The sequence below is a fragment of the Colias philodice genome, chromosome 1, assembly GCF_061535455.1.
Source record: "Colias philodice isolate Cphi_HAF_F1 chromosome 1, ilColPhil1 Martin Lab GWU primary, whole genome shotgun sequence".
NCBI classification, from domain to species: Eukaryota; Metazoa; Arthropoda; class Insecta; order Lepidoptera; family Pieridae; genus Colias; species Colias philodice.
In genome coordinates, this window is record NC_143086.1 from 10,139,069 (window position 1) to 10,162,546 (window position 23,478).

Genomic DNA, 23,478 nt, shown 5'->3' on the forward strand with positions numbered 1-23,478 from the left:
AACGAATAGCCGTCTTTAAAACCGCTGGAGGAATCACTTTTATATAATACTAGCGGCCCGCCCCGGCGTCGCCCGTGGTACATATGAAAAATAGATGTTGGCCGATTCTCAGACTTACCCGATATGCACAGAAAATTTCATGAGAATCGGTCCACCCGTTTCGGAGGAGTATGCAGACTAACATTGTGACACGAGAATTTTATATATAAGATATATTCGTGAATTAACTCGTATAGTACAAGAAATAAAATTAATTGATTACAACCTATTGGATAAACGTATATTAAATCAATATAATTAATATGTAATAGCTACACATTCAACCGTTTACCATTAATAGATGTATCAAATTCCCGACCGATTTATCAACACTTAGGGCCAGTTATCCCAGATTCTAACTCGTAACTATCCTAATTCCTAGTAATGGGCGCTTATATGTAAAATTAACTAATTAGAGCAATTTTCCTGTTAGAGCAAAATGAAACCAGTTTGTTAACTTTGAGGTACCTATATGTATTACGGAGCGTTGTTCCATAGCCTAAAACTTATGGATTAACCAACTTTAGTTTGCTTTTAATTATTTCACGAGTAGGATGTTTGTAACAAAGAATTTTCTATTATTGGAGAAAAAATTACTTACTTTTTTACTAGTTCTTTAACGTTTATGGAAACAAAAAAAATATGGCACAGCAACTAAAGTGCCATCTAAAAAAAATATGAAAATTAGCTATACTAGCCAACTCATGACATTTTCTCTTTAGTGTGCCAACATGCAGTTCTGCGCTAAACTTTTAAGAAGACCTCTTTATTAAAAGAACTTTACTATACAACTATTCTGGTTATACAACGTAATGAAACAATTCAGTTTCCATATACAACTTTTAACATCATAGAAATTAAATAGACCATCAGTTTGAAATAACGTCATAACCTGCTTTATTTTCACTCACTTCCAGGTACCTATTTCACAACTTACAAGTTTAAAACTAACTTTTCCCCACGGAAATGCATTTGTAATGCTATACATGTGTGGAGTAAGTTTTTACCGCTGCTATGCAACATTCATACCAGCATAGAAAGTGGTTTCAATTTCACTCTCGAGACAATCCGTTTGTTAGTGATAAACCCAATCATACGATAGATTTTCCCTTCATTTGTTACTGGTTTAATCGTTCCCTTTACATTGTTAAAATAGACTGCAATTTGAAGACAGTTGATTTAGTATAATCTACATCTTATTTTAGTTTACTTTTATGATAGGAATTAATCCGAAATGTTTATTAAATAATATTAATCATTATGAAATATTAAAAAGGATATTTTTACTCAGCTAATTTAAATATGAATACATTATAGTGTTCTTTTATTCAATTCTAAATAGGGCAACAGTTTCCATTTATTAATACACTTTATAAGTTTCACTTTATTGAATAAAGTTATTAAGATGCAGACTGCAGTATCATCAAAGAATACAGTAAATACTTCATAGAACCCACGCTACTCTTGCTGAAAGTGTAGTGGAGTTTAACTTAAAATAAATTAAATTCTATTTGATTCCTATAATGAATTGCACTTATATTTAGAAGATGTTTTCAACGTCATATATTTAGACGTATTCGAAATAAGTAAGATTATTTCAATATGAACTTATTTCATTTAAATATTCATAATAATTCCTTCGTTACGCTAGCTTACACTATACAAGAATATTACTCATCGTAAATTACGCTACATTTCCCCGTATTCACACCAGTCTAATGTTGTTATCCTATTGACATCGGAGATCTATAAAATGCAATATAAATTCGAGTCGAGCTAAAGCTATCGTCGCGTCCTTCACAATGAGCGAGAAGACTATACTTGTATAGGTATACAAGTCTTATTAGTCCGGGATACATCGCCCATTTTTGCATGTGATTACTATCAAGCTAATTTTTCGTGAGTAGCTTTATTTTGATGAGATGCCCAATAATTTCATGTACGAAACTCTCGATTGTGGTAGCTTACAGAGGTAACAAGGATGAAAATTTTTAATTTTTAATTTACCTACTCTTACTTTTCTACCTTATTCACATCCTAAATCGAATTTTAGACTAGACACTCATTGTACTCGATATCTATACGTGTACCAGTTGAGCTCATTTGCCTTTAAAAATGCATATTGATAAAAGGATACAACAATAAGATAACGTTTATTTAATACGCTACGGGCATATTTATTTTTAACGTGTAAACAATTTTGCCTGAAAATTTTAAGCGTTAATTTTGTTCCTCTATTGTGCTCATTTGGATATTATATCAGGCGCTTTTCATATTATAATTAACTATGTCCATAAATGATATTTTAATGAAGAGAGAATATATTTGAGTGATATAAAAATTTGGTTCAGGATATAAGCACAGTATTACAATATAATATTGTAATACTGTGATATAAGTTAATTTTGCGTATATTGAACTTTAACACTGACTCATCATCTTTTTCGAATTTCTTTACAAGTAGGTACAACTCGCAATTTTGTCTTATAATAATTCTGATTATGATTATGTTATTATAAGATCAGGAAGGAATTTAAATGTCTATAATTATGTGGAGGATAGATACGATTCAGATAAGTAAGAAATGATCCAACATTTCTAAGTATAAAGTGAATGTTGTAATAATTCTAAAAACATTTTTTTTAATCGTCTCAATAATATAGGTGTCATTGTTTGGAAATTTTCCGGGTAGTAACTAAAATAACGATGAAATAAGTTAACGAAAAAGAAAAAAGACACGAGTAAAGGGTACATGACGTGTAGGATGGGTAAAGAGGTAAAATGTGACAAGAAATAGATTTAATAGACATTAATAACTTTTAAATTTTCCTCCAAGGCGTCTCATACTGATTATACAAACGGTATTTAGATTTATTTTTATTTATTTGAGAACTTATAAAGGTCGCTCTATAGTTCCGAATCAATAGGGACGATTAGTTAATTAATTGGAAGCTCAAAGTGCAGTGTCTATTAGGAGAGTTAATGTGATTGTTTCTTTAAAATAATGTGAACACTGGATAATTGGTAGAACAAACTTCATTTAAAATAATGGAATTTTAGAGTGCTATTTTTTTCTGAAATTCAACCTGTCTCGTGTGGGTCACTTAATAGCATTAGTGTGGGATGTTTCCGCGACAGTAATCGAATCAGCAATCACGCCGCTTCATTCGTAGCATTGTCCCGCAAATGCAGTACCCGCGTCTGTCTGAATTGTTACTTGGCTTTGACCACGGCATAATTAATCCCTACTGCGGTTTTAGAAAAGCCATGTTCACAAGGAACTGCACGTGTAAATAGCGGTTATTACGTGATGGAACCAATTCAGCTTATTGTGATGCCATGTAGCGCGCCAATTGCGTCTGATAAAGCTTATGCATCATCATGGCGTGTTACACGTTCATAAATTGTTTGAATAGTAAACAATAATATTATGATCGCAATCGACACCGACATGTACGGCAGTAACTAGGTCTATGGGATATCTAATTATACCTATAAATATTGTGTTGTAATGCATTTTTTTATATAGAAACATGTACCTTAGTACGTTGCGGATTTTGAACAACAACAACCTTAATCTTACTTTAAAAATAAAAAGGGACATTATGATCCTACATTTTGATGCTAAAGCCGAGGGCGTGCCTTGATTAGAAAATAAATTTATTAATAGAATTACAAAATAGCCGGCTATCCGATCATGTAGAATAATATATCTTTTCACTAATAAAATATATATTATATCACCATACGTTACCTAGTTACCTACATATTTCGCACATTGAGGTAAATACAAGGGTATAAGCCTATACCGACGTTTTTTTACATGAATGAGTTTCTTTTCCCTCGACTGCCCCTAGTGAAACGGTTATCTTATACTTATAGATAGTTATATTGTGTCATTGGAAACACATAATATACCTCTATTTTTAGACTTTAACGTTATTATTCGTCTTTAAATATAATATTGTGTTTTATGAGATACTATTAGGGATACATGTTATAAGCAATAATTACCAATCATGAATAATTACAGTAATTCTTACAGTCAACAACGTTTCATAAAAAAATTGAAAATCTTTTTAGACTAACTTGAAATCATGAAAGGAATATCGGGAGCATAAAATAGAATTCATATGTGAGTCGTTTTATTTGCCCCGACATGTAGGGGCTGGGCTGTTGATGTAAGCCTTACCTTTACGGGAAAAACGCAATAAGGCTTCCATTGTTAGTTTGCTGTGCAGAAGTTAAAAGAGAAATTGCAGGCTCAAAGCCAAATAAAGAAATGCGAACTATGTCTGCTTGGCCAAACTCAAAAGCTGTGAAATATATTGGTTATCAATATTTCCTTTGTTGGATCTTTTCTTTGATTACATTCCGTCGAAGTGAATTTGAAAGGAGCATCTAAGCTTTTATTTTTTATTTAAGTGTCAGCGCTATTGTGAGTGGCAAAGAGCGGAGACAATGCTGTGTAAGGCCTGGTAATTACTTACCTGTTTATTATTATTGATAATAGTCTTGTAGTTATATAATATATTTTTCACGAAAATTACTTAGTCATAATTTCTTCACTAGTCCATATTCGTCACTCACTTCATATTAGATACCTATAGTTTTATTATAAAAAAAAATATTTTGCGTATGGAATACAGCGTAGTAAAGTTCGTAATGTGTTTCAAATGTTGTATGAAGGAAATTCAATATTCAAACGACTTTTTGAGATTGTAATTTTCTTGAAGGTTTTGTGTAGAAAATTTTATGTCTATTTTATGCGTTTTGTTCTCCGGCCACCCATTGCAGAAAGAGTTATTACGTGATACAGCTGTAAATAAACAATATTAATGACTTCAATGTTGGGTTCATTTAAAAGAGAATTTTATTTTATGCAGTGCAGTTTGCACAAAAGATCTTTAAAAAAATGTTATAGTTATGAATTAGGAATATAAATTGAACATTTTAAAGTATATGAATATTAACTCTTTATTGATTGTAATATTTTGTTTGTTTTAATGATTTCTTCACTAATAGAAAGCTACATTTTTAGCAATTAACATAAGCTATATTTTATTTCGTTTTTGTTCTGGGTCAGCCCACTGCCCAGTGCCCAGGAGGAGCTGTGACGAGCGCGGCGGCCAGTCTATATGTATAAGAGAAAGTTAATTACGCTACTTTTAACCCAAGAACGGCTCAACCTATTTTAATATTTTAGGATTCGTCTCCGCCAAGATAGAAGATAAAATTTGGAATCCAAAAAAAAAAATTCCGGGCGGAGTCGCGGCGAACAGCTAGTTTATAATAATGGTCGCAAGATTCACTATTGGATAATACATTTACATTTGGTCCCATTGCGTATAGAAACACTATAAATTGGCTCAAGGTCCCACGCCCTCATTAAAATGCCAAAAAAGGAGCTGGTTTAATCTTCTCCGTAGAAAACCGATGTGGTTAAAGTATTCTCAAAATATGTACCAGTATGTTTTCAACTGTATTATTAAGCCAAATAATTTGTATAAAATATTATCTAGTGAGTGAATTTTTTTACCCTAAATATGTCAGCAAAACCGAGAAATTCAGAGGCCGTTGTAACACTAGATGTATTCATTATTTGAATATATTTGTTGTATAGTTAAAATAAGGTACAAACGCCTTTTTTTAAATACTTTATAGGTTTTTATAGGATGCTTATTATGTGGAATTATCTGAAAATATAAACACAAATTTACAACAATATTCTTTAAACTTTACACTATTGGGTATGAGATCACAAAGTGCGCCCTATTGTAATTTGTCGGCTTGCATCAGCCAATTGAAACAACATAAACCAAAGCTACATGTTGGCGAAAAGTAAGGAACTCAAACCTTTACTTTAAGCGCTATTACATTTTCAGCAACACCGTACACCGAATAATATTTGTACAAGCATCCAATTAAGCAATGCAATCGTTATATTTCACGAAGCTTGTAGATATTGCAAGCTAATGCAAAAAGTAACGAAAGTGGTACACCTGCAAGTTTTCCGTACTTAAAACTTTTGTTTACTTCAATAAGGCTACAGCTTCTTCATCTCCGGTTAATTTTGCAAAGCCTTTAGTAATTTTATATTCCAGTAAAAAGTTGTGTTTTACTAAATATTCTATAAACTATAAAATGCATTATAAATTCATGTCTAGGAAGTTAAAGTGAGCGTCATTTTTCATGGTAGTTTGAAGTGTTAAAAATTTCGACTAAACTAAATTGTCTCGATGATTAAAGTTCCCTTTTGGCCACTGCTGGTGTCCGGTCCCCTTTCAATTTGGTTGCCCTCGGAAGGGTTCAGGTTCAGCATGCGAAAGGGCAACACGTCCACTATTTATTGGTGAAATGGAATTAATTAGTCACTACCAGTGAATACGTCTATTCCTATGTCGGATGTGTCGGATCAACCAAAATATATTAACAACACCCCATAAGTGATCAATCCTTGCCATTCAGGCCCGTCAAGTTACATGTTGCGGATCTGTAATTACACAACTTATACATAGAAATGACATGATATAAACCTCTTATTAAAGACAAAGGATGAAAAATTCGCATTAAATTTCATTCATTCTTTCATTCAATACGGATGCCATTCGCTGAAGGTATTGTTATAACGAGCGGCATTTTTAAAAATAATTATCCCTCTGGTTTTCACTACATTTTGATATCATCTTGCAAATAACATTTCATACATCGGATACTTGCACTGCAATGCGACATATAGACTTAACAATTTTTTTACGAAAAACTCAATCAATAAATTACCTATACACTAAGCTTTGTCCTTTATAAAAAAATACTTTCAGTATACATATTCATCAATTTGACATTTCAAATGCCGATCGAAATATTTAAAACCTTTGGATTGGAGGCGTACAGAATGGGAATTTTGTTTTCGAAATTGAGGAACAGATAAAAATAAACTACATGTAAGCTGAGTGGATAACGAGCTATTAACTTTGTTGAAACAACGACGGATTTCAGAGATAAATTTAAAAAAGCGCCTCACACCTGATTCACTTGGTACCTTTTTTATTTATTTCATTAACATACAAAACTTTTTGCTCCCTTTGCTTATTGTAATTAAACTCAATAGTATCTAGTTTGAATACTAGATATTCTATGAGTATAATGTAAGTTGTTTTTTTGCACTAATTAAATTTAATAGCATTACTTATATAGGTACTTGATCTTAAAAGTTAAGTTTACTTTAGATAGAAGCGAATTCTTGTTTTATTATTGCAGCTTCTATTTCTACATTTTCCTACTTGTAGTTTTAGTCTGTTAATTCTTAATTTGTTTTTAGTTAGTTAGTTATCTATATTTAAAATTAGTTAGTTATCTTTGAAAGGCTCTTTGGTTTAGTTTTGTTTTTCGTTGAAATATTGCTTTTTTATAGGTAACATTTTTTTGCCTTCACAAAATATGCATCACTCCAAAGATATAATTTTAAAACTGAAATAATAACCGCCAATTTTTACGTTAGTAAAAACTATCCCTTTTCATAATACATAGTATAAATTCTAGCGCAAGTATTCCCAGACATTTCACATAACGCTAGCTAAGCCAAATTCCAAACCAAACCAAGCTTGTTTGTGGCTACCGAGCATCTGATAACAATATTGAAATTGATACCCACAATATATTACAAATATCATACAAATGTTGTGCGCCACTGAACTCGAATTTGTACAAAATTAATACGGTATGTGCTTAGTGATAATGAATATATGTTATATCTGCGACTGTTATGAATGAGACCGTTTCCTAGAAATATTAATTACTGAAATATATTTTATCTGAAATTGTACGGTCTACCGTATTTTAATGTGAGCTTTTAATAAGGAATTTTCATAAATACATGATATCTAAGTCGTTAATCTAGTAATCCTTTGAAAGGACTGATTTGGGTTTTATATGTTATGAACATATTAATTATTATTTAAAATAAACTCAGTACGTTCAGTGTGTAACAAAAATAATATGAGATCATAAAAACTACAGGGTGACAATAAGAATACAGTCATTTTCGTTATAAGCTGAATTATTTGACGTTCTGAAAACATGCTTTTGACCTTTATTTTAATGCCCCGGCACATGGCGAACGTTACCTCATTTTTAATGTATAGATGGATTAATAAAGAACTTTCATCTCTCAGTACATTTTCCTGTTTCCTGCAAACTTAATGGTTAATAGAATTATTGCTAAATTCATTCGTATCTCGTATGAATTGGATCGAAACGTCTTAACGGCAAAGCTCAAGATATAAGTATACATCTAAATTGGTTCGAAATCTTGGGACCTCGAAACGTGACAGAACCCAGTCACTAACTTAAACAATACCGGTACCTACCTTAAATAATAATAACATCATAATATTAATCGCTTTCCATACTCGCGTAATTTTTTCCTTGGACTTTTGTGAGAAAATAGAAAATAGAAAAATCTTTATTGAAAAAGTTTTAAAATACCTAATACAGTTAAAATTTGGGGAAATTATAGCCTGTGTTAGTTCAAAACTGTGTTACAGGCTTTAGAATCCCCTCACGAGAAGAAGTATGTATTAGAAGAAATAAATATTTATCGATATTATAATTAATTTAGTTTGGATTTTTTTGATCTCGATAAATATTAGATAATAACAAAATACTTGATTATGTAAGTAGGTAATTTTCCGATTGAACATAATTAATACTTTGCTATCTAAATTATTTAGTACATAACGCACAATGAATTTATAAATATACGAGTGCGTTTATAGCTGTTCTAACAATCTCAAGTTAGTTTTCTAATATAAATCGCTAAGAATCAAATAAATGAATGCAACGCCTGCAAAAGATGTCTCGTAGTACCTACACTTCGAGAACAGATTATTTTTATAGTCTTTTGTTTGAGAAAATGTACCAAGGCTTACGGGTATAAATGAAAAATAATATAACCTAATAACCTATTTCAAGATATTGTAAATGTTCAATAAAATAAGCTATTTTTGTATGTTGGGATCTCTTATTATATTAGAAAAGAAATGACTTAAAGCTGGTGCCATCCTTAAATCGTGCTCAAGTTTGTACTAATGTTGTCTACATAAACTTGTTGGCGCTCCAAGCTAGGTCCAACAAATTTGCTCTAGGCAAAATTAGTAAACGCTGAAAACTAGTTAGGTCGCTGGTTGAAACACATCAATATCAACAGTTTAATACCTTATAGGTAAAATGTAGTGAAAACACCTGATACACTTAGTATCTGGTTTAAAGTTTACTTTGCTATGCGTTATAGGATCCAGTATTGTTTATAAATATTAATATTATATTTATTTGCCCCTCATAAGTCTAAACCCCTCATAAGTCTAACTCCACGTCCGGCAACAACACCTATGCCACGTGAGGGGTGGAACATCATAGCCATAGGCGTACACTTTATGATGGCCAACGGAGCACTAGCATGACCTTCTATAGAGAGTATAAAGAGAAATCTTAAGCAAACTTTGGAGAGACAGTTAAATAATAATGATAACGATTTAATTGAGGGGATTCTAAATACTTTTATTCTCGTGGGATACGAGACGGAGTATTTAAAAGGAACCGACAACATGTCGTGAAAGTGGGCATCCACAAAAACTTTATTTTATCTAGATGTTGAGTTAGCGTTATTTAATTACTAGCAGTCCGCCCCGGCTTCGCCCGTGGTACATATTTACGTTTTCTCTACGTAAGAACCATCCTCGTACTTCAAGGAATATAATAAAAAAAGAAGTAACGAAATCGGTTCAGCCGTTCTCAAGTTATGCGCTTACCAACACATTTTGGGATTCATTTTTATATTATAGAGATAAGTCTTGTTGTTTAATTATAACGAAGCCAGCCAGTGCCAGTGGACAATGTTTTATTAACATGCTTCATTAAAAAGGAGAATACACTGATCGACGAGTAATTTTTGAATGCGTGTGGAAATTCATATCTGTTGAAAGGATTTATATTCTTCTCTTTTTACTTCACAATAAATTAATAAATTTCCAGTAAATACACGGTATAAGATACGGCTTTAATAACATAATAATAATATATATTTACGTTCAGATAATTATCCATAATTGTGTTAGTATACATTATACTTAGAAACTATGTTAGTAATACATAAATTATAATTAAATTACATACAAATTAAAATCATACAATTAAAAAACAAGATTAAAACCATTAAAAATTATCCATTATCATAATTATTATATTGCATACGATGTAAATTTGCCCACCGCTTAAGGAATGGACCGTCTACTTTCTCAATTAATGTCTTCAGAATACCATTGGAACTCTCACGCATTCTCTTCATCATAGATGCTGCCCTTTTCCTCATTATCGCGTAAAAATCGTCGGTCTGGCAATTTGCAAACATCTGAGACGCGCTACAGAAGCGCGGAAGCCCCAATAGTACCATAAAGCCATTATTATATTGTACACGTAGGACATTGTAAGCCCGCTGCGTAAAAGATAGCCATAGGCTGCAAGTATAAAATGTTTGACAGTACGCTTTAAATAATTTGGAAAATCCAAAAGTGCACGCCTCATAATTTTTTTTTAATAAATATTTATTAATTATTATTTTTGTTTATTTAATAACAATTAAACCACATCGAATCAGACCCTGAAAAATGAAAGGGTTCTATTCCTGAGCATACTCAAGCGTAAGAGAAAAAAAAAGACTCGATTAGTAAAGTATTTCGGTCGCTATCGTGTTAACAAGAAAAAGGATCCGCACATACAGACACACGGACGTCCAAGACAGAACTTTTTTAAACTGTTTTTTAACTAGTTTAAATAACAAAAATGACATCATAAATATCATGAACGTTAAAAATAGTGTTTTTTCTTAATATGTGTGTGTATGTATTATCTTACAAGTGCAATGTATGATACATAAAGACATTTTAAGTTTGAAAAATCAGATGTTTTGCGCGAAGTGACAGTAGTACCCACCTCAACGCTTCGCTTATGAGGCGTGCAATAAAGTAACTTTAACCTGTGGAGAACAACGAGCAAATTTCCGTGCTAGCATATTGCAGCGGACTGCCAATGCCCTACGCTCCCTCTATATCTTGTATATCATTCATATCTTCTGTCACAATATGCCCTAGATATTTAAACTCTACTACTTGTTTAAGAGGACTGCCATTAATATACACAGGTGGTATGTCATGTACAGGGACTCCCTTACTTTTAAACACAAGAAGTTCGCATTTTTTTACATTATATACTAGACCATGAGAAGCTGCATATGACTCACAAATTTTAATGAGCTGCCTGAGAGCACCAATCGATGGACTCAGCAAGACCATATCATCCGCGTAACTAAGATAGAACACCCGATACCAGTCTTGCTGAGTTCATCAATCAGCTCGTTCACATATATGTTAAAAAGTGTCGTAGACGTCAGGCCGCCCTGTCTAAGGCCACACTCCAAATGTCTAAGGCCACACTCTAAATAATGATGATTTATGTCATTAATTAAGACTGCAGGCGTTGTTTCTGATATTTTTTCAATTCTGTGTTAATAATGTATGTGGTTGCTGATTGTGGTGTCTGATAGCTTCGTAATTACTTGCGTACGTAATTTTAATTGAAAATGTTCAAAAACATGTACCTCTTTGTGATAATCGCGACGGCAAAATTATTGTTACAGTTTTAAATTTTTTCGTATAAGGATAAAATTTTTGAATCGAATACCCTAAATAATATAGAATGATGCGAAGCGCGGATGCAGGGGAAATGAACTGGGAGCGGCGTTTGCACCTAGCTGCACCTGACTTCGTTATGTAATATTTAGAGCGGTGGTATAGTATAGTATATTTTTAATTATGTGGTAGATTTCATACAAAACTTGTATAAAGTTTATAATAATCTCCTGTAGATTAAGGAGATTCTAAATTATAGATGGTAAGCTAGTATAATGATGGTCACAAAGCGTATCTCACGTTAATACAGCTCAAGTAACTAATTATGAATCCAATCAACCTTCAGAGGAGGATCTTAATAGAATGAAGGAGACGTTATTAATTTTATCTCTTAAAGTTTCCACATCATAAACTATGTGCCGGTTAGTGTTCCTGTGTCACCCACAGACTATATAAATTGATTTTCCCAAAATTACGGTTCAAGAGGTAAGTAGAGTATATTGGCTGCAGTAAGTTACCAAATACTTCCCTAGGAAATCAAATATAAACTTCTCATAATTTTAAGCCTAGTCCTTATTTTAGAAAGTACTGGAGTAACTACTTGTTTATTTTATTTTGTACAAACCACGTGTACCAGTGTATAATAGGCATGACGACAGTATCCATAAATGATCGTATTAGTGTTTTTAAGGGAAAATGTACAATAAATAAATTCAATATAGTGAGTTAGAAATCTTAAAACAATTAAGATTAATGAGATTATCAATAAAATAAAACATTGAAATTCTGCAGTTAGCCATTTTGACTAAAACACGCGTGACGTCACGCTTAAGTAAACAACTCGCGTCAGATGTGTTTTGTTGTTATGAATATGTTGAGAATACGCATTTTTATTTATTTTCTATTGTTTCACGTATGCTTTATCGACTCAGAACAGAAATACAATTGCGAATTCACGAATACGTGGATATAATTTCTCGCTTGAAATAATTACTAACACATTTTTGAGCATTATTTTTATGTGGATTCATACTGCAATACTGCACACCACTCATAAACTTTGAAATTCGTTTCTATAACACATATTAAATAAAGACTTTTTTAATTTTCTTAGCAATGCGTACAAATAATTACGTATTTACCAAAGTTTGACGTCACGCCTACGCCATGACACCTGCGAGCTGTTTTGGCACAGATATTAAATATTTTTTGAAAAATGGCTTTAATCTTCGTTAAATTTAAGTATATTACCGAAATATAGGGTTTTTCTTGTATAGTAAACGTATACACACATTATGGAAGAGGATTTCAAAATCTTTCGTCATGCCTATTGCTCCTGAGCAATGCTCAATATGTTTCCAACTGTAAGTTTCCTATCCGAGGTATTAATTTTTAGAGTTCCATTCCCAAAATGTAGACAAATGGAAACGCTATTACTGACTCCGCTGTCAGTCCGACTATTGTGCTGTATCTCATGAACTGTGATAGTTAGACAGTTGAAATTTTAACAGATTGTATATAGGTGGGTAGGTTATAGGTTTCTGTTTCCGATGTAACAACAAAACATGATACGGAATCAAATTAATATATTGTGTACTTAAAATATATCCATAGAACAAAAAAATTGATATATTTTGGAAACATATTAGAACAGGAATTAATTTTTTATTCATACAGTTATAGATAAAATAGGATATATGATTAACGTACCCAGACACAAATGAAAAAGTATAAGTCGGCGAGCGTGACTATGAAAAAAAAAACATTGTAATAAGATAATATATATTTTAGCATTCTAAGAATCATTCTGTTGATTTTAAAAGAGACCATTATCTCCTCTGCTAATGGATGATTTTTTTCCTATTCTTAGATCCATTATCTATTTGCCCTTCGGACACTAATTTATTTAATACTGAAAGAAAAGAAAACAATAATAAACAGATAGTGAAAACTTTTTACAGAGCATTAGGTAACTCTTAGTCTGTGTAAGTTCTGTTGGTAAATTGATTTTTCCCTCGATCAGTCTTCACTTAGTCACCCCGGGGGACTTTATAATAGGTTAATTGTGTACAATTGCAATTAGTGCAGTGCCCGCCATTGTCATTTAAATACATTACACTCGCCTCTTGGAAATTACATTTTGGTTGTGTTGTAAATTTTATTCCAGCTTTTGAACACGGATTGGGTTTTGTTCATTATTGGTAACTGTGATATCAATTAAATCAATATTTCAATTTGTTTATTATAATGGAATCATGCCATTTTAATTTAAACATTTCGTCGAATGGAGATTTTTATTTGCGGGAAAATTATAAAGCATTGCCTGGAGATATGGATATTTCCTTTTTAAATGTACCTATCTCAGCGACAACCATTTCTCTCACTGCTCAGCTATTGCTATAACCAATTTATTTTGAACGAGAATCTGAAATACAATTTTCTTATGTTCGTTTGATTCCGGTGTCCGACGATATCTTATATCGTAGAATGTTTCATCCATGTTTCATCAAATTCTATGAAAGACTTGAAAGGAAACTACATTTTTAAAATTTATTAATTCATGTTTAAAATTTGTGTTATCTGCTTTTTCAAGAACCTACCTAATTAATAAAAAAAAATGTATGTCCGTGTTCCTGAAAAAAACGTGTATTACATTTTACGTGTTGGAGGTATAGGTACTTTTGTAATCAAAAAATTACGTTCACCACGAGTATTGGAAAAGTTTGTTTAATTTATTTGCATTGCGAATTAATTTCATATTTCAAAGCGTATTCAGAACAAAATAACACACGACGGAAGTAGTGCATGCAACGGAAGTCATAAAGTTAGTTTGTGTATTAGCGTATATTATATTGTATATAGCGTCATCTCGCCGCGATGTATCGGAACTAAACGGTGTGCATGTTACATTTAAACGCATTGTGAAAATCAGTTTATCACAATCGAACTCCAAGGAGGCTTTTTGTTCACTTGTTGGCGAGAGCGTGTCGGATTTTATTGGGTTTATCTCCTCTGCCATTCCACCACGCAATGGATCCCCTTGGCCCTTACGGGTACGAAACTGTAGTGAAATGCGAAACCTATTTGGGCTTCGGCTCGCACAATCATGCCTCGCCTCGATATACAACCTATCCTATTTCACATCTATTGATGTATGTGTCGTGTTTTCACGAATTGTTAAATTGTTGAAGTATGTAATGTAACTTGTTACTTGTATAAATGATAAAAATCTCTTAAGGTTTAAGTTACGTTTGGTTTTATTTTAACAGAAATGTCTTGTAAGCGACGCATTACCAATAACGTGACCTTTTAGGTACGATGTTCACTATGATCCTTACATTAGGTGTCCTTAGAGACGACCGTTTCTTTTTCCTCTGAACACAGACAAGAGCCATCTCGCAAGAGAAAGCTCTATCACTATCAATTAGAGAAAATCGGACTCAAGTCGAATCCGTCTAGCCACTATTTACAGATAAAACTTTAAGAATCTTCTTTTTTTTTTACAAACCATGCGTATGGTCTTCAAAGAATTTTCAAAGCTGTAGGTACCTTGAATATGATAATGCGCTTACAAAGTATACTGCTTGTTTGTATAGATGCAGAAATATGAAAATATAATGCGAACGACTTTAAAAAGTATCTTCATTCTTCAGTACAGTTTCGTTTTGACTGGTTTTGGTTTTAGCGATTTATAATGAATTTTATAATATAACTAAAGGTGACACATTGATTTAATCCGTGTTTCGGAATTATTATTTTCATACAACACCATTTTAGCTTGGAGATCGCGTCCGTGATCGTGTCCTTATAGACTTATCTGTATATAAAGGTAATATATTTTTGTTATTTAAAAAAAGAGCATGAAAGTTTTATTGCTCATTCACCCCAACTACGGAACCTCACTGGGTGTGTGCGCTTCACATTTGACCGATTTTCTACCAATTACATTTTCATCCACGTGGACAATATACACTCAGCTGATTGATACGATCTAACTATTAGAGCACGTTTTAAAAATAACATAGAAGTATATTGGTTAAGTATTAATTCCCACACTGTATCGTAGCCGTCTGACACAAATAACATGAGTGGAGACGTAACAGTGGCTTATTCACGGTCATTATCAAACGGCCACTTAAATGTACAACAATGTGGACTTGGAGTCACGAGGTTATCGCTCAAAAGATAATTTGATTGCGGATCGACTTAATGAAACTGTGCTCGTAGAACAGCTGTTTGCGCTTTCGGGTTTTTATAAGAAATATATGTGGGTAAAATTGAGTTAGGTCATCATATAGATAAACTTTGAAAATTGTGAGCTGCAATGATAATTTAAAATTTTATAAAGCCACTTTTAGTAGGTATATCATTGTGGAATTGAAGTTGTTTTAGTGTTCAATAAAATCGCGTGTTATCTATATTGATTTATTCATGGAGCTATAATAATATTTAAAAGCGTTTGACTGTGTTATTATGAATCAGATAAACTCAATCGTATCGACGGAAATTTTTAAAGTAGCAACTACAATTATTATTATCGTATGAAGTTTTTTAAGATATTCACAAGTGAATTATAACTAGGTACTTCACCTGAGCGATTCTCAATTTAAATTATTATTCTTGATTTTATCCTCGAATGTTTCAAAGAATAAAGAGATTAGAAGGCTAAGCATATTAACCGCAAGCTCTATCGGACAGTATTAACTTTTCATTGGTGACACTCAATTTATTTATCTATGAATTTCCATCTCATCTCGTTTTCAAATGTTAACTTAAGATTTATTTTTATCGATCATACTGTAAGACCTGCCGACACCGCGGCGACTTAAGACCCTTTCAAGAAAATAGTAAAAGGCGAGTGCAGCTTATATCGTTACCTACTTTATTTTTATAGGAAAATTTTCATATTCCTTTTCATAAGCGACCGTCGAGTTCACGGCAAATAATTTAATTGGAATAATGAACGTAAACATTAAAAGTACGGCGTACCCATGGTATCCATTACGTTACTAAGGCAAAAATTAATAAAGAACTCAACAAAAACAAAAACGACGGACTTTAATCCGTGCCGCGGAATTATAAATTCAATTTGGAGTGTTAAAATATGTAGGAAGCGTTTGCTTTTAGAAACGATTTAACGCATTAACAGAATATTATCGCTGCATGTTTTATATAAAGCATTCAATAGTGGCAGAGCGAAGCTCTATTTCCATCTACGGGAAACAGATATTAATATCTCCTACTAATATAAACGTTCTTTCATCGCAAACGTACAAAGCAAGAGATTAAACTGCAAGGCATACCAATATGCCATTGTTACTTGTACAAGGATAAACATGAAGTTTTTAGGTATGACTCGTTGTTGTGGAGCGTATTATTGTGAAACATTTTTTATTTCCTAATCCATTTTCAAGTTACCTTCTGAAGCGATGTCCCAATTTGTGAGGAAATGTTTTTGTATTAATAACCATCGAAGGGATTATATTTCAAGTTAATAAACAATTTTAACGACTAGGTACTTGAAACAAGAGATCGTTTTCTTATTGGAACCTGTGACCGATTACAAATGCCAATCATTATTATGTAGACAATAGGCATACTCAATTAAAATTAATCTTTTAAGATTTTACGTTACGTCACGGTCCGCGAACCAGGCGCATATTTCGTCAATTATTTCTCTAGGCTTATAAACTTGTACAATGTACAATGCTAAAGATAATTCTGTCATTTCCTCCGGCTAATCTTCTTCTTTATATATAAAATTCTCGTGTCACAATGTTAGTCTGCATACTCCTCCGAAACGGGTGGACCGATTCTCATGAAATTTTCTGTGCATATCGGGTAAGTCTGAGAATCGGCCAACATCTATTTTCATATGTACCAAGGGCGAAGCCGGGGCGGAAGGCTAGTAAATTTGTAAGATTGTATTTAATTCATTATTTTGAAGAAGAAATTGGTCACTAAATTTGTTGCTGACTCTAGAACCATAAACTGTATTTAAATAAAATGCGAATATGCGTTTAAAGTTAAAATAAAATGTAACTGCTATAAACACTTAAAGCAATTCAATTTATTATAGAACATTTCATTCGTAACTACGCTCTATCGTATTATTTACTGCTTGTCTCCTCTTTTTTTAACGTGATTCATTCTGTGTAAAGTACCCTGTTTCATAATAATTGTGTTAACGTTCAGTATAAACCAAAAGATAAATACTTTGCACCGTAAAGGAAACTTTTAAGTGGCTCCTTTGATACAGCCGCGTAAATATTGAGCCGATTTGTATTAAACTTATAATGACTTGTCACCGCAATGTAATGCGTTCAAATTTATCTCAAACTTTCTTATCCTTAAACCTTCTGTCTGAACTAGGTCTTAATGAAGTAACTAAGTACTGACACAACGCGGGGTCAATCGATACATCTTTAAATGAATATTTCCTGTTCTATTTTGCAGGAAACTTTAATAAATTCCTATTTGATCATTTAAGACTAAGAAATTATTTAGGATTTATATGACATAACTTTTGATAGATATTAATAATCAAATATACACAAGGTGAAGGAAGAATAAATAATAATATTTATACGGCGTGTGATAAGTATCTCTAAGATTACAAATGAGTGTAAATCTGTATGAAAACAATGGGGATTGAGAGCGTGCGTTTAACGCTAGGACATAAAAGTTAAAGACAAATAAATAACATTGTATTAATGGACAAGTCGTGAGGAAGGGTGAATAACAGGAACGTAAAAGTCTTTTGTATTGTTTTGATACCTGGTAATTGGATTATGAGCTATAAAGTTTATAGGGAGTCTAATGATACTTTTGATAGTCAGTATTTAATATTATGAAGATTTGTAAAATTATTTTTGTTCCAAAGTTAATCTTCCAAATTTCGTAAGTTTTTGTTGACACACGACCTTGAAATGTGACAGAAAATCATTAAAAATCAATATTCGTGGTGTGTGAATTAGATAGGCACAATTCAATCCGATTACTTCAATCTAAACCAATAATATTATGAAGAGGAAAGATAAGATTTCTTGTCTGTTACGATTTAAATAAAAAAAAACTAATTTACCTATCTCATAAATTATTGTGCCATTGGAAAGGAACCTTTAATTTATTTTTTACCAAGGAGCAAGCCACTAATATAATTTCAGTTTAAGTTGCTTCTAAATGTATTTCTTTATCATTACATTTATTAAGAAACGATATTTTCATATAGATTTATTTGCTAATAGTTATTACGCTCCGCAAGAAAACAAACTGGGGTAATTGGATTTGATTCAGTTATTATATTTGTGTACATGGGTGGCAATGACAACGTCATATTCGGCATAACTTTCAGGGGAATCGCCGGAAACTAATACTTCAGACTAACTCTCTAGTTCTCTTTGGAAAATAGATTTAAATATTGCTCCTTCTATAATTAAAATGTTTAAAGCGTTGCGCTATTTTTTAATTACTGCGGTTTTTAATTACATAGTTTTTTCTATAGAAAACACCAAAAGGAGTGAAGAAGTACCTACGTAACATGTATTTAGAAATTATGAACTCTTACAACAGAATTTTAAACGGCATATTAAATGAGTGATTACTGATTACCATACATAGTACATTACTTACGCAGTAATAATTGTACGGCTTAACCCAGCGACACATCACACGAAGGGCGAGACTACGAAAGGGATGGCAACCCTCCGCGTTGACCTCCAGTCGTAACATTGTTATGGGCGCTTTGAACTTAAATAACCTCGATGAAACCATTTTTCTTACAAAGTTTCTTTAAACCGTTTCCTATATCTTCAAATTGAACTGCCTCGCTTTAACTTTACAATTTATTTAATATTTATTAAGCACATAATTTTAATTATGTTTATTAAGGTGTACGGCTCTCAACCATTAATTTTCGTTTAGTTTACTAATGTTCTAATGAAAATGTATTTATTCATAGTTACGTAATACGTAAACAGGATTATGTACGTGATATTTAACGTTAGCGCTCTTTGTTTTACGGTGACCCAAGTAGAGAGGGAATTTGCATGAAAGTAGCTTAAGATGAAGAACTACTTTTGCATATGAAATTTTTCTAACAGAAGTTTTTTTACGAAAGCGAACGGTTTTTTACAGATTTCTCGTTTTCAATGCGGCGCAGACGGAATACGTAACTCGTAAAGTTAGACTTTGTCTATCAAATAAGTTTAGGATACTTACATCTTATCTGCTAAGCATATGTCTTTTATAATTTAAAACATAAAAATATGTCACTTTAAATGATGACTAACTACAAACTATCAATCAAATCGTTATTAAATTAGTATGGTTACTTCTGTATAATTTACTAGTTGCTTGTTCCGGCTTTGCCATGGTTGACCGGGGACACAAAAACATAGACTATGTAACTCGGTAAAGATGTAGCTTTTTAGTCGTATAAAGATTTATAAAATCAGTCGAATAGTTTTTATGTTTACTAGTTACATATACTAAAACATAAATCTTTCCTCTTTATAACATGAGTGTATAGATTCAATATACGTACAATACGAGGTGCACTTTATAAAGCTCAAACCGATGTCCGAATCCGGAATTACACAATCACGGCATTGCTTACCTTGTCTCCATCGAATCAAAGTGAGCATCATCACTACATAGTATAAAACAAAGTCGCTTTCCCTGTCCCTATGTCCCTATGTCCCTTTGTACGCTTAAATCTTTGAAACTACGCAACGGATTTTGATGTGGTTTTTTTTAATAGATAGAGTGATTCAAGAGGAAGGTTTATATGTATAATAACATCCATTAAATAGTGGAGAAGTACTGTTATTTTTGAGGTTTCTAATGTGATGTCGTAAAAAATTACATTTTTTCCGCTTATATTGCAAACGCAGGCTGAACCCTACGAGTTTTATCAAAATAATGTACTAAGTATTATACACATTGAAAAGGTCTACAGAAAAGTCCGCGATGGTATATGTCTATCTCTTATGGATAACCCACAATAACATTTTTTTGTCATTTACTTTTTACGACAAATAATAGCTAATTTTCGAAGCGATTTTCACCAATACAGCATTAATCCTTAACCAATTAAATACCTTGAATACATTGTTCATTTAATATAGATCTATATGGCCCTTTACACCGTATGATTTAAGTGAATATTTTCGAAGATATTACAGATTTAAAAATTGCGGGACGTAGCATTTGCGGCGGTACCGGCCGGCCGGGCCGCTATGTTTTTATATACAACGTTCACAGTTTTTCTGTAGTGTATTTAGTATCAGCATTGCACCCGTGCGAAGCCGGGGCGGGTCGCTAGTGTTAGATAATTTAAGGTTGAATAGTGAATGTGAGTGAATAGTACACATCGTACCATTGACGAACATCAATTAGTACGACATCTGTCATTTATTTGTAATTCCCAAAGGGAGAATCTAAGCCAGACATTTCATTAGCGTTCCACACGGAATTTCTGTTTTGTGAAGTTATGCATTAATATAAAGGCTTGATGTAGTCTAAGCTGATGGTATTGAATCAATACTAATTCCCAAATGCAGAAGCTATTACATGGGTGATTAGCTGTTACAATTTATAATGCGAATATACGAGTAGGGACACTCTAAGCGTGTTATACAGGGAATACTTAAGTAACCTATATTGAGAGTGATTCTCGATTTATTATAAAATACATTTATATATTTTAGTTATTGAACGTCGTCCGCGTCGTCGCTACAAATACTTACGAACTCACTTTGTTTCATATACGATCATATTTAGGTACAGTTTAACCATGTAATGAAAAAGAATCGCCAAATGTTTTGCGTAAATCTCGAAAACAAATCGACCAATTCAGCTAATAATTATTGTAACGTTTTTGTTAAGGAAGGTTCTTATGAAGAGAAAACACGAAATAAGAACAAGGAGGTTAGAACAACGCCTACTGGGATAGCTAGTTTAAAATAAGCGTTTTATTTTACGTTTTAGTGCTATATTTAATACGAGATACAGAGACTATATAGTATATACGTATATCAATATTAGTTAGTATACATATATAGTAGTTTTTGTAGGTTATTCCGGTTTGTCAATCGAAACAAACAGAACGCTTGTTAGTGAGTTAGCAATTTTACAAAAATCAGTAGCTACTAACTTTACAACTAAAAGGTCACATAATATGTATACCTACAGCTATAAGTGCTATAACGTAGTATTAACACGCAGGTAATATGTAAGGAATTTATATTGTGAAGCAGTTGAATTTAAAATTTTATTCAAAGATTTTGAGGTGAATGATAAATGTGATGGAAATCGAAGGGATGCGATAAAATGGTCGTGGAAGTCTAAGAGCTTGCATGAAATCTAGTACATGTTACCTATTACTTACAAATGTGATTTTTTATTTGAGATATTCTGTAAGAAAAATGTTTAAAGTTGCAGAAAAATATAGAATCCAGTACATCTATGTAACTGTAAGCAATATTTTAAACTTTGAGTATACATATTAAAAAAATACGATCGACAATTTGAATATTAAGTAGTTATCGCTGAAAGCTGATGTTCATTTACTGCCCGCTTTTATTACGCTCGTGTAGATTTATTATCATAATTATTTAACCACATCCAAAGTACCTAGTCATCAATTCAAACTTTTATTTTCGAATTTAATGTATTATAAAGATAGCTAAATCAAAATGGTAAGACAGAAAACAATGCGTGCTTTTTACCAATACCTACATACTTCTACAAATGTAGGAAAGTGTTTTTACCACCGCTCGTCAACCTTTGTAGGACCTCCTCAAATGTGTCGCCGGCCACCTCTAAAAGGTAAAACACAAGGAAAGTATTTGACGTGGAAAGAAAGGACTGGCAGGTGTTCCCTCAAACGGTCTCTGTAAATGTGTTAATAGTTCCGAATTAGTACAGATCGTAAGTTTACGCAGTCGGCTCTCCAGCTAGCACTTAGGCACGCGGAGAACGTCAAGTGGCCGTCATCGACCGCACGAGCTCAGTGTCACATTACCAACACGGTATTTTTCACCGTGTATCAGACAATTTATAAATCACTTCGATGCCTTTGAACGATGATTACAATTTAAAATGGGTATTTTTGAAAAATGCGACGGATTTTCAGATCGGTTTACGGTTTGCAAGTTAGGTTATTTATTGTTTGTTTATCGAGTTGATTGATTTTGTAATTTTAAATTATAATATCAATTAAGTAACTTCTTTTTTAATCTTAATATATATAAATCTCGTGTCACAATGTTTGTCCTCAATGGACTCCTAAACCACTTAACCGATTATAATAAAATTCGCACACCATGTGCAGTTCGATCCAACTTGAGAGATAGGATAGTTTAAACATGTAGGTACCACGGGCGAAGCCGGGGCGGACGGCTAGTTTTTTTATAAATCCTAAAAGTACCAAATTCAAAGGATTAAGGTATTAAGGAAAGCTTTACCTTACAAAATTTAATTGTGATATTATTTTGGAAATTGGAATGCTTATTAATCTACCCTTCATACGGGACATAAAGAATATCAATCATAAGTTGTAATTACAGCTGAAAAAAGCTAAAATATTAATACGTATTGACTCTTTTATATACAGTTTGGATCAATTTAAGTTGCGGCCGACAAACTCGAGGTAATGTAAATATAAATTAAATTAATAATTGATTTTCGCATTGTATTGATATAAGTTTTCCCATTGTACTGTGGTTTTATCTCAATTACGTCTGACGCATAT

At 32.4% G+C, this 23,478-nt stretch overlaps 1 protein-coding gene across 2 annotated transcripts in view; it reads left to right on the forward strand.

Moving 5' to 3' along the window:
- Window positions 1-23,478, forward strand: part of alpha-Man-IIb (alpha-Mannosidase class II b) — a 67,187-nt gene that overhangs the window by 21,958 nt on the left and 21,751 nt on the right. The window lies entirely within an intron of this gene.